Source organism: Bos mutus, chromosome 12 (assembly GCF_027580195.1).
Source record: "Bos mutus isolate GX-2022 chromosome 12, NWIPB_WYAK_1.1, whole genome shotgun sequence".
NCBI classification, from domain to species: domain Eukaryota; kingdom Metazoa; phylum Chordata; class Mammalia; order Artiodactyla; family Bovidae; genus Bos; species Bos mutus.
In genome coordinates this window covers 47,487,178-47,500,725 of record NC_091628.1, presented here as the reverse complement: position 1 = coordinate 47,500,725, position 13,548 = coordinate 47,487,178, and the positions used below count along the sequence as shown (strand labels likewise).

The window sequence follows — 13,548 nt, the reverse complement described above, 5'->3', positions numbered from 1 at the left end:
GTCCATCACCAACTCCCGGAGTTCACTCAGACTCATGTCCATCGAGTCAGTGATGCCATCCAGCCATCTCATCCTCTGTCGTCCCCTTCTCCTCCTGCCCCTAAGCCCTCCCAGCATCAGAGTCTTTTCCAATGAGTCAACTCTTCGCATGAGGTGGCCAAAGTACTGGAGTTTCAGCTTTAGCATCATTCCTTCCAAACACAGAAAATGACTACGAATGCTAATGATATTTTCAACATTTATTGGGTACTATTAGATGCTAAAGACATAGAAATGAATGAAACACTGCCCCTGTTCTTGAAGAGTTCACAATGACAGGCAAAGAACCACATGAATATCAAACATTCACAATGAAAAACAGTTACTGAAAAGATTAACCGTGCAGTTTCAGTTGTGGTATTCAGCAAAAAAGGAGTTTTGTGGCGCCTGGAACACATTTCTACATTGAGCTTCCTCGTACTCATTAAACTAGTAGAAAGAGATTGCAGAGATGTGGAAGAGGAGCAGAAGTACAAGCCTTAAATGCACACTTGGCCCTGCTTCCTACGAGCCTTGTTTCTCACCATTTCTCACATTCACACTTCACCTCCAACCCTAATAAAGATCTGAGGTTCTCTGGAACACACTGCTTCCTCTAACCTGTTCTCACTGCCTGAAGAGCTGAATACTATCAATACTCCCTTCAGAGTACTGATCTTAGTGTATTATCAAATTAGTTTTTTCACACCAGAGTGTAAACATCTTAAGGGCAGGGACTTTATCTTGTTCGCCACTGGATCTCCATTACTTTATACAGGACTTGGTATACAGTAAGAATGAAATAAATACAATAAATTAATGAAGAAAAACATGAATACGGAATTGGGAGGAGAAGCAGGACACAGGGATGGAGTTCCTACTTCTTCTGATCCTTTGAACTCAGCAGATCTTGCAAGCGATCATCAGCTCTACCCCCAGAACCTGTCACGTGAAATACATCCTGTCCCAAGTCATTCTTTTTTAAGGAGCTGACGAGCTCAGTGTGGTCACATGCAGGTCACAGACTGACTCAACTATTTCTAAGTGACTGGTCTTGGGCTAGATACTGTAGATACAAAGATGACTAAGACAGTGTTTATGTCCCTTTTAAACTATTAGGCCTGACTGTGAAATGTTAGCTCCAAATTTCTATCAGATGGCTATATGAAAAATGTAATCATGGAAAACGATACTGGGTGTGCTCTGTGTTGGTCATACTATTCTGCACTGACATTGTCCATGAGAATAAAATGTTACTAAGAGGTATTTATTAGCAGATCATAGCTGAGGAGACTCTCTCATCTCCCCCAAAGAATCACCAACATACCATTTCAGATCTTCTTCCCAGAAAATGCTGTAGTTTCCTGTTTTTACCTTTCTAAACATTACTAATCATCTGTTTGGGGGAGAATGTACAGTGTTATGGTTAGGACAGAGATCTCCAGAATTCACCTGCCTAGAACTGAATTACCTGCAGCAGCACTTGGAGCAGGTTTACCTCTCGGTACTTCATTGCTCTTATCTACCTCATTGACCCATGGAGCTGCTGTGCAGATTATATCAAGTGACACATGTAAAGCGCTTATAAAAATGCCTAACACATAGTAAACGATCATGAACTATACATTAATATCATCGCAATGCTCTTTCTTTGCTTTGGCTACCAGAGAGATTCTAGCCAAACTGATCACTCAACGGCACAAAGACCGAGACAGAATGCTGAGTAAGATAAACATTTAAAGAGTGAGGAAAGGGCAGAGTCGGAGAAACCCGAGGGAGTATTCACAGAAGCAGAGTGTGAGCCTGGGGTGTGTGGCAGGGACAACCAAAGAACTGCTTTGAGGAGGCAAGGCTGTCAGGGGTACCAGTGACTACTGGGGACAAAATCCACAAACAACACATCAGGGCTTCAGGGATGGGAACAGAAGACAGACTGCCAGGGGCTGAAGCAAATGTATGTAAGCAAAGGACTCACTATGACCTTTTTGGTACTATTAATAGTATACCTACATTCTTTCATTTAATACTTAACTCTATGACTGGGCATATTATTAATATTATCCTCATCTCATTTTTATGGTTGAAGAAAGTAGACTTGGAGAGGATAAGAACCTCAGAGCTCACGAACAGTATGGTAAAGACTTCAACTGAAATCTGTCAAACACCAGAGCAGTAGGCAATTCTCTCTTCAGTTTAAAAGTAGAGAAATTAGAGTAGTTAGACAAGAAAATAGGCATAAATGAAAGGTTCCAAAAATGGGATAAGCTTGAGAATGTCTAAATATGGATACAAAAGAATAGAAAAAGAGGTACTGATACGGAGAAAAGAGGCATGGTGAGGGTTGGGGGTAAAGCCCCTGAGAAGGCTCCATTTTCTCTGTGAAGACTAGTCTTCAGTCCAGCAGGCATGCTCATCAAGGCAGGCTTTGCTCCAGCTGACAAGAGTATTAAAAACTTGCATTTGGATGTCTTCAGGTAGCTCCTATCAATTCCCAGCAAGCCACAGAACCACTTCTTACCCTACTGCTTCACAGATTTTATATTATCTCTTGGTTTCTGGAGGCATATGATTTTCTACTCTTTGAAAGCAAGCCTCTTGCCACCACAAACAGTAGGAACAAAACAGAAACAGTACAGATGTAAATAGGTTTGTGGCAACAAACTGTGGCAATTTTCATCTGAAGATTTCCATTTTCTCTGTGGAATGAAACACCAACTCATTTACTGAGAAAGAGAGAGAAGGAAAGCTGAGAGCTAGAGATAGGAAGTGCTGAATGCCTAAAATAACTGCTGTGAGAAAGGAGAAAACTAGAAAAAAAATTGAATTACAGCAGTTGTGTGGGCCCATTCGAAGTCGGTAACAATAAACTTATAGCTGTGTTACTGCCTCTGTGCTTTTCTTCAGTAGCGCTCAGGTAGAAAAATCAGGAGTTGAGATTCTGTCAGGCAGTTTCAATAAAAAGGGAGGAAGCAGAGAACACAGACAAGAGAAAGAACACCAACAAGAGAAAGAACATTGACAAGAGAAAGAAAACTTTAAGGCTAAGGCTAAAGATAGTCAAAGCTATGATTTTTCCAGTAGTCACGTGCAGATGTGAGAGTTGGACCATAAAGAAGGCTGAGCACAGAAGAATTGATGCTTTTGAATTTGCGGTGTTGGAGAAGACTTTTGAGAGTCCCTCTGAGAGTCCCTTGGACTGCAAGGAGATTAAATCAGTCAATCCTAAAGGAAATCTGTCCTGAATATTCATTGGAAGACCCAATGCTGAAGCTTCAACGCTTTGGCCACCTGATGCGAAGAGCTGACTCACTGGAAAAGACCCTAATGCTGGGAAAGCTAGAAGGCAGGAAGAGAAGGGGATGACAGAGGACAAGATGGTTGGATGGCATCACCAACACAATGGACATGAGTTTAAGCAAGTTCCGGGAGATGGTGAAGGACAGGGAAGCCTGGTGTGCTGCAGGCCATGGGGTCGCAAAGAGTTGGACATGACTGAGTAACTCAACAACAACAACAATAACAACAAAAATTGGAAAAGAAGGAGCAAAACAGGATATTAAATTGACTGAATTCAAAGAAGTAAAAAACTTAATTTTTTCAAACGTAAAAAAGAAAACAAAATTTCCAATCACCAACTCTTTCTAACAGAAAATGTCTAAATAAAAAGTAAACAGGTTTGGTTAATAGCAAGTCTCAGTGTCCTCTTTCAATAAAGAAAAAAAAAAAAAAAAACACAGGGATATCAAGGACAAACCAAGTCACTGAGAAGATTTCACTGTTTGCAGGTTTCCTCCATATCTAGAATGGAACTGATTTTGATTGCTGGGCTTAATGTCATTTTTACCATCTCCTAAATTATTCATAATAGGAAATAATACAAGGCTACCACTAGCCTGAAAAAAGTCAGTCTGTTATTGTAGCTGTATGTTTCTTGTCTATAACCCTCGGTTTTCTACACACCCACTCTGAAGCTCCTTGAAGTCCTGTCGGATCTCTGGTTACACCCAGGAACCTCACATAGTAGTTACACTGGAAATGCTTGCAGAGTCAACTAACGTTGATATATAAAGGGACTAGGCAGCACTAGCTGGAGAAGGCAATGGCACCCCACTCCAGTACTCTTGCCTGGAAAATCCCACGGACGGAGGGGCCTGGTGGGCTGCAGGCCATGGGGTCGCTAAGAGTCGGACGCGACTGAGCGACTTCCCTTTCACTTTTCACTTTCATGCATTGGAGAAGGAAATGGCAACCCACTCCAGTGTTCTTGCCTGGAGAATCCCAGGGCAGCCTGGTGGGCTGCCGTCTATGGGGTCGCACAGTCGGACACGACTGAGGCGACTTAGCAGCAGCAGCAGCAGCAGCATGCAGCACTAGCATTTAAGACAACAAGCTCAAAATGCAGAAAAAGTGACTTTAACAATTAAGGATTAATAAATGGGTTTTCCAACTGAAACAAAAGATTATTATCATCTGCAAAAAAAACCCAAAAACCTCAGTTGAAACAATGATAACAATGCAGTGTATATGAACCCATATTTTCTCAAAGATTCTGAGAAAAGCTGCATGAAAGCAGTTTCCATTTCTTAGTCTTGATGGTGGTTAAATATGTATTATCTGTGTAAAAAGTTAGTCACAATTTCTTTATTAATTGCTTTGTTAAAGAAAAATTTTAAAAAGCTTTAAAAAAGTAAAGCAAGAGACTTCAACCAAGAAAACGTTAACTGGGGAGAAGTTCTGCAGGGATGCTGGTCTTAGGAAGGGAAAGGGAGACATGCATGTGATCGTCACAGCAGAAGAGAAGAGGGCAGAGCCGATGGAAGAAACATTGTTTTTCACTCTATGTGTTTCTCTGCTGTTCAATATAAAAACAAAAAAAAATTATGTTATACAGTGTTTTGGCAAAGTTATCAACTATTAAACCTTTTATATTTAAAATGAGGTCTCTCCTCCACCCAGACTCTTTATTTCCAAACAACAGCAGCGGAGCAGGACATAATTACAGAATTTCAGAGATGAAAGAAGCACGAGATAATCTGGTACTATCTTCTTATTTCCAAGATAAGAACACTAAGGCCTGGAGGGGTTAAGTGTTTTTGTCCTGGATTCCAGATTGAGCAGAGATAGGGCTAGAATTCAGGTTCTTGAATTCATAAATAGTTCATTCCTTTCTTAACTTCAAGTTCCTGATTTTTACAGATTCTATCCGTGGAACCTATAAAACCATTGACTGGAAGTTAATATTATCTACTGCCCAAATCCAGGCTGTTAAAAAAAAAACAACTTTAACTGCAAATTTTACAGGTTAAAATATGGCACATGCATAATTCATAGTTAATTTTAGACTCCCTTCCTTTAAAATAATTACTATAATTATTCCTTAAAACATATTATAAAAATCATGACAAGATAACATTGAATAAATGTTTTCCACAAAAATAAAAATGTATTCAAAGATTCAATTAAATAGGCATATTTTAAACAATTAGCAGCTGCATAAACCCAAAGGCAATTACTTTAGATACAATTTCTAAGCATCATTTAAATCTTTTGTCTTTCACACCACAGATACTGAGAAAAGAATGGTAACCTATAAGTCAAAATAAATCTTTAATAAATGAAGTGATCTCTTGCCTGGGGAGAGATAGAGCAGCCAAGAGAAGTAGAAATGAAATATAGCTATTCTGAGAACATGAGAATTCATTCCTCAGAACTCTTACAAGTTTCACATTGCCTATAACCTACTCCCAGCAAGTAAATATTGAAAAGAACAAGAAACCTAATTAATCTTTGACTGTTAAAACTGTTCCTTTAAGAAACAACCATCTGTTTGCTACCAGAGACTACTACTTGTTGTTAAGCTCCTCAAGAAATACAATCTTTTTCAAAAAAATTTAGACTTCTTCTTTAAAGTCTTAGGGAAAAAAAAAAAGACAAAACTAAATATTACTGCTACTGCTAAGTCGCTTCAGTCGTGTTCGACTCTGTGCAACCCCAGAGACGGCAGCCCACCAGGCTCCTCTGTCCCTGGGATTCTCCAGGCAAGAGTACTGGAGTGGGTTGCCATTTCCTTCTCCAGTGCATGAAAGTGAAAACTCAAAGTGAAGTCGCTCAGTCGTGTCCGACTCTTAAGCAATCCCATGGACTGCAGCCTACCAGGTCCGCCCATGGGATTTTCCAGGCAAGAGTACTGGAGTGGGGTGCCATTGTCTTCTCCATTAAAAGTAAGCTAAAAAGAACAGGAAAATTTCAATATATGACACGATAATTTTCAATATCTTTTTAATAAATATAAGCTCAAACAAAAGTTTAAGCTTTTCTAAAGGGAAAAATTTGGGCTTCCAAGGGGGTTCACTGGTAAAGAATCTGCCTGCCAATGCAGGAAACCCAAGATACCTGGGTCGGGAAGATACCCTGTAGTAGGAAATGGCAAACCACTCTAGTATTTTTGCCTGGAAAATTCCATAAACAGAGGAGCCTGGCAGGCTACAGTCCATGGAGTCACTAAGAATTATTTATATAAATTTTGTGTGCACATTTAAACTGTGGAAGTATTTAAAATAATTATGACAATTTACTAGTAAAGCACAGGTGACTTTCTTTTGCCATTAATAATTAACCTGTTGTTGCATCATACATCCTTACTTGCTCAGACATGACTGAGCAACTGATATACATTGTGGAACTATCATACATATTAGTAAAGAGAAGGAAATTTCATATTTTTGATCTCTTTCTTCCCTCTCTTCTCTTTGACATACCATCTGCATCCTCAGGTGACTCACATTAAATAACACGCACCTTTCCCTCTTCTTCTCCATATTCATATACTCATGAAAACAACACAAATGGGAAGATAGGTACCTTGGGTAAATCCTAAAATAACTGATATTCTCCAATTCTTTCTTGTCAATGACTGCAGAAAATTCCAGTGTACACTGTACATTGTTTATGTAGCCATTTTCTTGTTGTTTTATTGACTAGAATTTATTCCTGTCCCTCCTTTCCCCTTCCAGCACCTGCTGCAGGAAACCTCCCTGTGCACATAGTCTTACCTGTTAGTATTTTACTCCATGGGACAAGGTTCCAGCACCACTGGGATTGTTGTGCTGAAGAATGTTTCTTTTTCATTTTAACTGATGTTGCCAGATGTCTTTCCAAGGGACTACAGCAGTTCACTTTTCCACCCCCAATGTTTGTATCTTTTCTCTTATACCTGCATAGATATTAGACCTTTTCCATTTTTGCCAACCTGAGTTCTCATTGTTATTTTAATTGTATAATATTTCCCAAAACGCTAGTTAGTTTGAGCACCTGGGCATTTGGACCTGCACTTTTTGTGAAATGTCTATTTATAGTCTTTCTCCATGTTTCTATTGGGTTGTCTTTTTCATGTTAATCTCTAAGAGCTTTAAACAGTGCTGATACTAACTTTGGCTCATCTACATTGCAATTTTTGTACCAAATGTGTCCTTTAAATATTAAACTTTGCCTGTGGCTTCCTTTTTGCTTTTTTCTTTTAAGGCTTTTTGTTTCTCTGTCTTGGCTAAGACTACTCCAACCTCTAGAACAACACTGTCCAATAGAACTTTCTGCAATGATGACAATGTTCTACGTCTGTACCATTCAACAGGCTAGTCACTAACCACCTGTAGCTAGTAAAACTGAGAACATGAATTTTAATTAAATAGCCCCAAGTGGCCGTGACCATTATGTTGGACAACTCAGTCCAAAACTTAGCTACTCATAGTTCAGTCCATGAAGGGGCACAGGCTGGGAAGCATCCTCAGTGAACACTCTCAGGCCCCGACCCAGAACTACTCTGCCAGTTTTCATTTTAACAGGATCCCCAGGTGACTTGTCTTTACATTAGAGTTTGAGAAGTACTGCTAATAATCATATAAATTAGGAATTTTCAAGACTTTTCTGTGTCCTGGACCCCACTGGCAACCTGGTGAGACTTGTGAACCCCTTCGGAGACTAAAGTTTCTAAAATCAAAAATGAAAATAATGCAGAATTACAAAGGAAACAAATTATAGCTGACCCTTGAATAACTAACAGGTTTGAACTGTGCAGGTCCACTTACATGACGATATTTTTCAATAATAAATACTACAGTATTACACAATCTGTGGTTGGTTGAATCCACAAACAAAGAATTGCTTAATTCTGTGTTAATTCTGTGTGCAAACACAGGGAGGGCTGACTAGAAGGTCTGTGCAGATTTTCAACTATGTGGAAGGTCAGCACCCCATGTCATTCAAGTATTAATTGCATACTGCAGTAAAACTACTGAAATATTTTTTAAAGTTATACATGTTCTTTTAAAAAATTGAGTCTTTTTATTGTCTTTTTTGAAAAAAAGATGTATTTTTTGGCCGTGCTGGGTCTTTGTTGCTGCACTTAGGCTTTCCCTAGTTGCAGTGAGCGGGAGGTAAGGTTCACTCTGGTGTATGGGCTTCTCTTGTTGCAGAGCATCAGGGCTTCAGTTGTTGCAGCTCACAACCTCTAGAGCGTGGGGTCAGGCGTTATACCTCCCAGGCTGTGGCACTTAGGATCTTAATCAAACCGGAGTCCCTTGTACTGCAAGGCAGATTCTTAACCACTGGATCACTGGGGAAGCCTGACATATGACCTTTTTTCATTGCTGCATTAAGATAAGATCTAGTGAGGAGTCTAACAACTACACTAGGTTTGGAATAGTGATGAGCCTAATCTCTAAAGATATTTGTGGTAACTACACCATGATAGGAAAATACCTGAATTCTAATGCTGACAGAACTCTAGGCAGTGACAAACCTACTGTGGCATTTATAACTAAAGCTCTAAATTTCGGTGAGAAGTGAAAATAATGTTCTTTCCATTCCACCTAGAGGCACGTGGACCCTGAGCTAAGAATTGGCATGATTGTTGAAGTAATGGCCTAGGTTTCCTTCTAAAAATTTTAATCCAACTAGAATTAATATGTGTATATAGTATAAAACTTGACGATCAACATTTTTTTTAACAGATGAGTACCATCCACTTGTGCTAGGACCCTTATACTAAAAAAAACATTCTTTCTCAACTGAATTGAACTATGGCTATTGTGGTAAATCAGTTCAGTTCAGTCACTCAGTCGTGTCTGACTCTTTGCAACCCCATGGACTGCAGCACGCTAGGCTTCCCTGTCCATTACCAACTCCCAGAGCTTACTCAAACTCATGTTCATTGAGTCGGTGATGCCATCCAACCATCTTCTCCTCTGTCGTCCCCTTTTCCTTCTGCCTTCAATCTTTACCAGCATCACGGTCTTTTCCAGTGAGTCAGTTCTTCGCATCAGGTGGCCAAAGTATTGGAGTTTCGGCTTCAGCATCAGTCCTTCCAATGAATAATCAGGACTGATCTCCTTTAGGATGGACTGGTTGGATATCCTTGCAGTCCAAGGGACTCTCAAGAGTCTTCTCCAACATCACAGTTCAAAAGCATCAATTCTTCGACACTCAGCTTTCTTTACAGTACAACTCTTACATCCATACATGACTATTGGAAAAACCATAGTTTTGACTAGACAGACATTTGTTGGCAAATGTTATAGTAAATAATTAGATGTATTTCTATATTTTGTTCTACTGATATCTGTTTCTATGTCAATATTACATTTAGTTTTGAAGTATAAAGTGGGATCTTGGTAGGAGCAGCATCTTAACGTCCCCTTCCTTTCACATTTTTTCCACCACATTTTTCTTGGCAATTCCAGAACACTTATTTTTTCATATAAGCTAAAATCATTTATCCAAGCCCAATCCTTGGACAGAATTATCTGTCTTCCACCAAAAAAATCAAATACAGAAAATCAGAAAATTCTTGGGATACAGAATAACTGAATTTAATTAATGTATTAATATGGGGGGAAAAAAAGCTACTTTTATAAGTTTTTCTCCTAAGACATGGTGCTTCCAGGTTCAACAATACAATTTAATAGTCCTCTTCATATAAGCCTACTATCTGCATCATGAGTTAATTATTTTCCCCCAAGTCCATATCTACCAGTTATTTCTCTAAATCTAAAGAAATGCTATTGATCACTTATACAATTCTGCATTAAATTTAGGTGGTATCTAATAGAAAAAAATTTTAATCTCCTTTCAAAAGTTAACATGAATAGTTTTTCCTTCTTAGTGCATCTGCCAGGGCCCTCCAAGACCATGTTAGATAATAATAAGCAACCCAAGTCTGTGTCTAGTTACTTATTTTTACAGAAAAAGTTCTATAGTTTTGCCATTTAGGATAAAGTATTTTGCTAACTTTTTTTAAAGTAAATACTTAGAGTCCTTATTAGGAATGTTCACTGAATTTTATCATCTTTTCTCATTTAATGATACAATTAAATGGTTATTCTTCTTTAACTTGCTGATGCAACAGTTTATCCTTTCTGTCCTAAAATATACTATATTAGACATAAAGCACTTTTCTTTTGATAAAATGCTAGAATTCATTTTTGAACTTCATTTCATTTTGAAATTCATTTAGAATTTCTGCAACTTTAGTAGTAAGTGAAAATGGCTGATGGATTTGTTTTGTATCATCTTTCTCAGAGCTTTCCATCTTTTTCAGTACTAGTTTGGTATAGTTTAATTACGGGCCTCCGGGCTGACAGAATGGTAAAGAATCCGTCTGCCAGTGCAGGAGATGTGGGTTCGATCCCTGGGTAGGGAAGATCCCCTGGAGAAGGAAATGGCAACCCACTCCAGTACTCTTGCCTGGGAAATCCTATGGACAGAGGAACCTGGCAGGCTGTAGTCCATGGAGTTGCAAACAGTCAGACACAACTTAGCGACTAAATGACAACTGTTTAATCAACTGGAATCAGCTATCCTTATAGAAATCAACTGAACCTATCAGGGCAATATATTTGTGAACCTGGAGTGCGCGCCCTAAGTCACTTCAGTCGTGTCCTTCTCTTCATGATCCTATAGGCTGTAGCCTGCCAGGCTTCTCTGTCCATAGGATTCTCAGGCAAGAATACTGGAGCAGGTTACCAAGCCTTTCTCCAGGGGTTCTTCCTGATCCAGGGATTGAACCTGCATCTTTTACATCTCCTGCACTGGCAGGCGGGTTCTTTACTGCCACCTGGGAAGTCTGGCGAATCTGGTAACTTCATCAATAATACACCTTTACTTACTGTTTCCCTTGGACTGCAAGGAGATCAAACCAGTTAATCCTAAAGGAAATCAACCCTGAATATTCACTGGAAGGACAGATGCTGAAGCTGAAGCTCCAACTCTGGCCACCTGATGCAAAGAGCCGACTCATCAGAAAAGTCCCTGACGCTGGGAAAGACTGAGGGCAGGAGGAAAAGTGGGCAACACAGGATGAGATGGTTGGATGGCATCAGTGACTCAATGGACATGAGTTTGACCAAACTCAGGGAGATGGTGAAGGAAGGGGAAGCCTGGCATGCTGCAACCCATGGGGTCACAAAGCATCAGACACGACTGGTGATTGAAGAATTCACTGTATAATACCTCTGTGGTAATTCTTCTCTTCAAGTTCTCCACTTCTACTTATTGTGGTAATCTATATTTTGTTGGGACATTTCTTTCAGTTTTTAAGACTGTCACGACAGAGCTACAGGCAATATTAATTAATGTCCAATAATTCCAAACTCCTTATTTTTACTGTTCTTTTTTCTTTCTAAAATTGACTACTATATGCTTTTATTTTTCATCCTTCTCATTAATTATAAAAGTAATTTAAGGCTACAGATTTTCCTCTGGCACAGCTTTAAATAAGTCTAAAAGATTTTGATGTAAAATGTTCTTGTTTTCATATTTTTACTTATTCTATGATCTAAAAAGTGTTTTTCTTGTTTATTACTTTTGACCTAAAAAAAATGTTTAATTTCCAAATTTATTGCCAGTCCCCTATAAATGACCACTACTAAATTAAAATAAAAATAGGAACTATTAAATCTGTCCCTAACATTTAACTCTTTCACTATGTGGCCAAGTATATACATGATCGTTTTGTAAACTTTTCATTGAATTTAATTAATTAATTAATTTACTGGCCACCCTATGTAGCTTATGGGATCTTAGATCCCCTCAGATCAGATCAGATCAGTCGCTCAGTCACATCCGACTCTTTGCAACCCCATGAATCGCAGCATGCCAGGCCTCCCTGTTCATCACCAACTCCCGGAGTTCACTCAGACTCACGTCCATCGAGTCAGCGATGCCATTCAGCCATCTCATCCTCTGTTGTCCCCTTCTCCTCCTGCCCCCAATCCCTCCCAGCATCAGAGTCTTTCCTAATGAGTCAACTCTTCGCATGAGGTGGCCAAAGTACTGGCCAAAGGTGGCCAAAGTTTCAGCTTTAGCATCATTCCTTCCAAAGAAATCCCAGGGCTGATCTCCTTCAGAATGGCCTGGTTGGATCTCCTTGCAGTCCAAGGGACTCTCAAGAGTCTTCTCCAACACCACAGTTCAAAAGCATCAATTCTTCGGCGCTCAGCTTTCTTCACAACCCAACTCTCACATCCATACATGACCACAGGAAAAACCATAGCCTTGACTAGACAAACCTTTGTTGGCAAAGTACTAGGAGGAATTAAACCCTAAGCACTGGACAGCCAGGGAATTCCCTTTATTGACATTAAAAAAAAAATTATCCCTTGGCCAAGGAATTTTAAACTCTATTATAACAACTAAATCAAAATTATTGATTGCCTCATTTCTTCTAGCCCTGACTCATTTTTATGTCTATAAGATATATTCAATTCAGAAGGAAGAATATTATAAACTTTCCTATCATTACTATACTTTTATTAATTTCTCCTTGTTTTTCTAAAACCCTTTTCTTTATGTTTCTTGATTATTGTTGTTGTTTAGTCTCTAAGTCTGTCTGACTCTTTGCAATCCCATGAATTGCAGTACGCCAGGCTTTCCTGTCCTTCACTATCCCACAGGACTTGCTCAAACTCATGTCCACTGAGTCAATGATGCCACCCAACCATCTCATCCTCTGATACGTAGAAGTCTATAGCCAAAGTATTGGATCTTTAGCATCAACATTAGTCCTTCCAATGAATATTCAGGGCTGATTTCCTTCAGGATTGACTGGTTTGATCTGCTTGCAGTCCAAGGGACTCTCAAGAGTCTTCTCCAACACCACAGTTCAAAAGCATCAATTCTTTGGTGCTAACCTTCTTTATGGTCCAGATCTCATATCCATACATGACTACTGGAAAAACTATAGCTTTGACTACACAGACCTCTGTCGGCAAACAGATGTCTCTGCTCTTTAATATCTTGTCTAGGTTTGCTGTAGCTTTCCTTCCAAGGAGCAAGCATCTTTTAATTTCATGGCTGCAGTCACTGTCCACAGTGATTTTGGAGCCCAAGAAAATAAAATCTGTCACTGCTTCCATTTTTTTTCCCTTCTATTTGCCATGAAATGAGGGGACTGGATGCCATGATCTTAGTTTTTTAAATGCTGAGTTTTAAGCCAGCTTTTTCACTCTCCTCTTTCAACCCTCATCAAGAGGCTGT

The 13,548-nt window shown here is 39.3% G+C and overlaps 1 protein-coding gene across 2 annotated transcripts in view; it reads right to left on the bottom strand.

The window, feature by feature from the left end:
- PIBF1 (progesterone immunomodulatory binding factor 1) overlaps positions 1–13,548 on the bottom strand; it is a 230,298-nt gene that overhangs the window by 181,620 nt on the left and 35,130 nt on the right. The gene's annotated exons all lie outside the window — the stretch shown is intronic.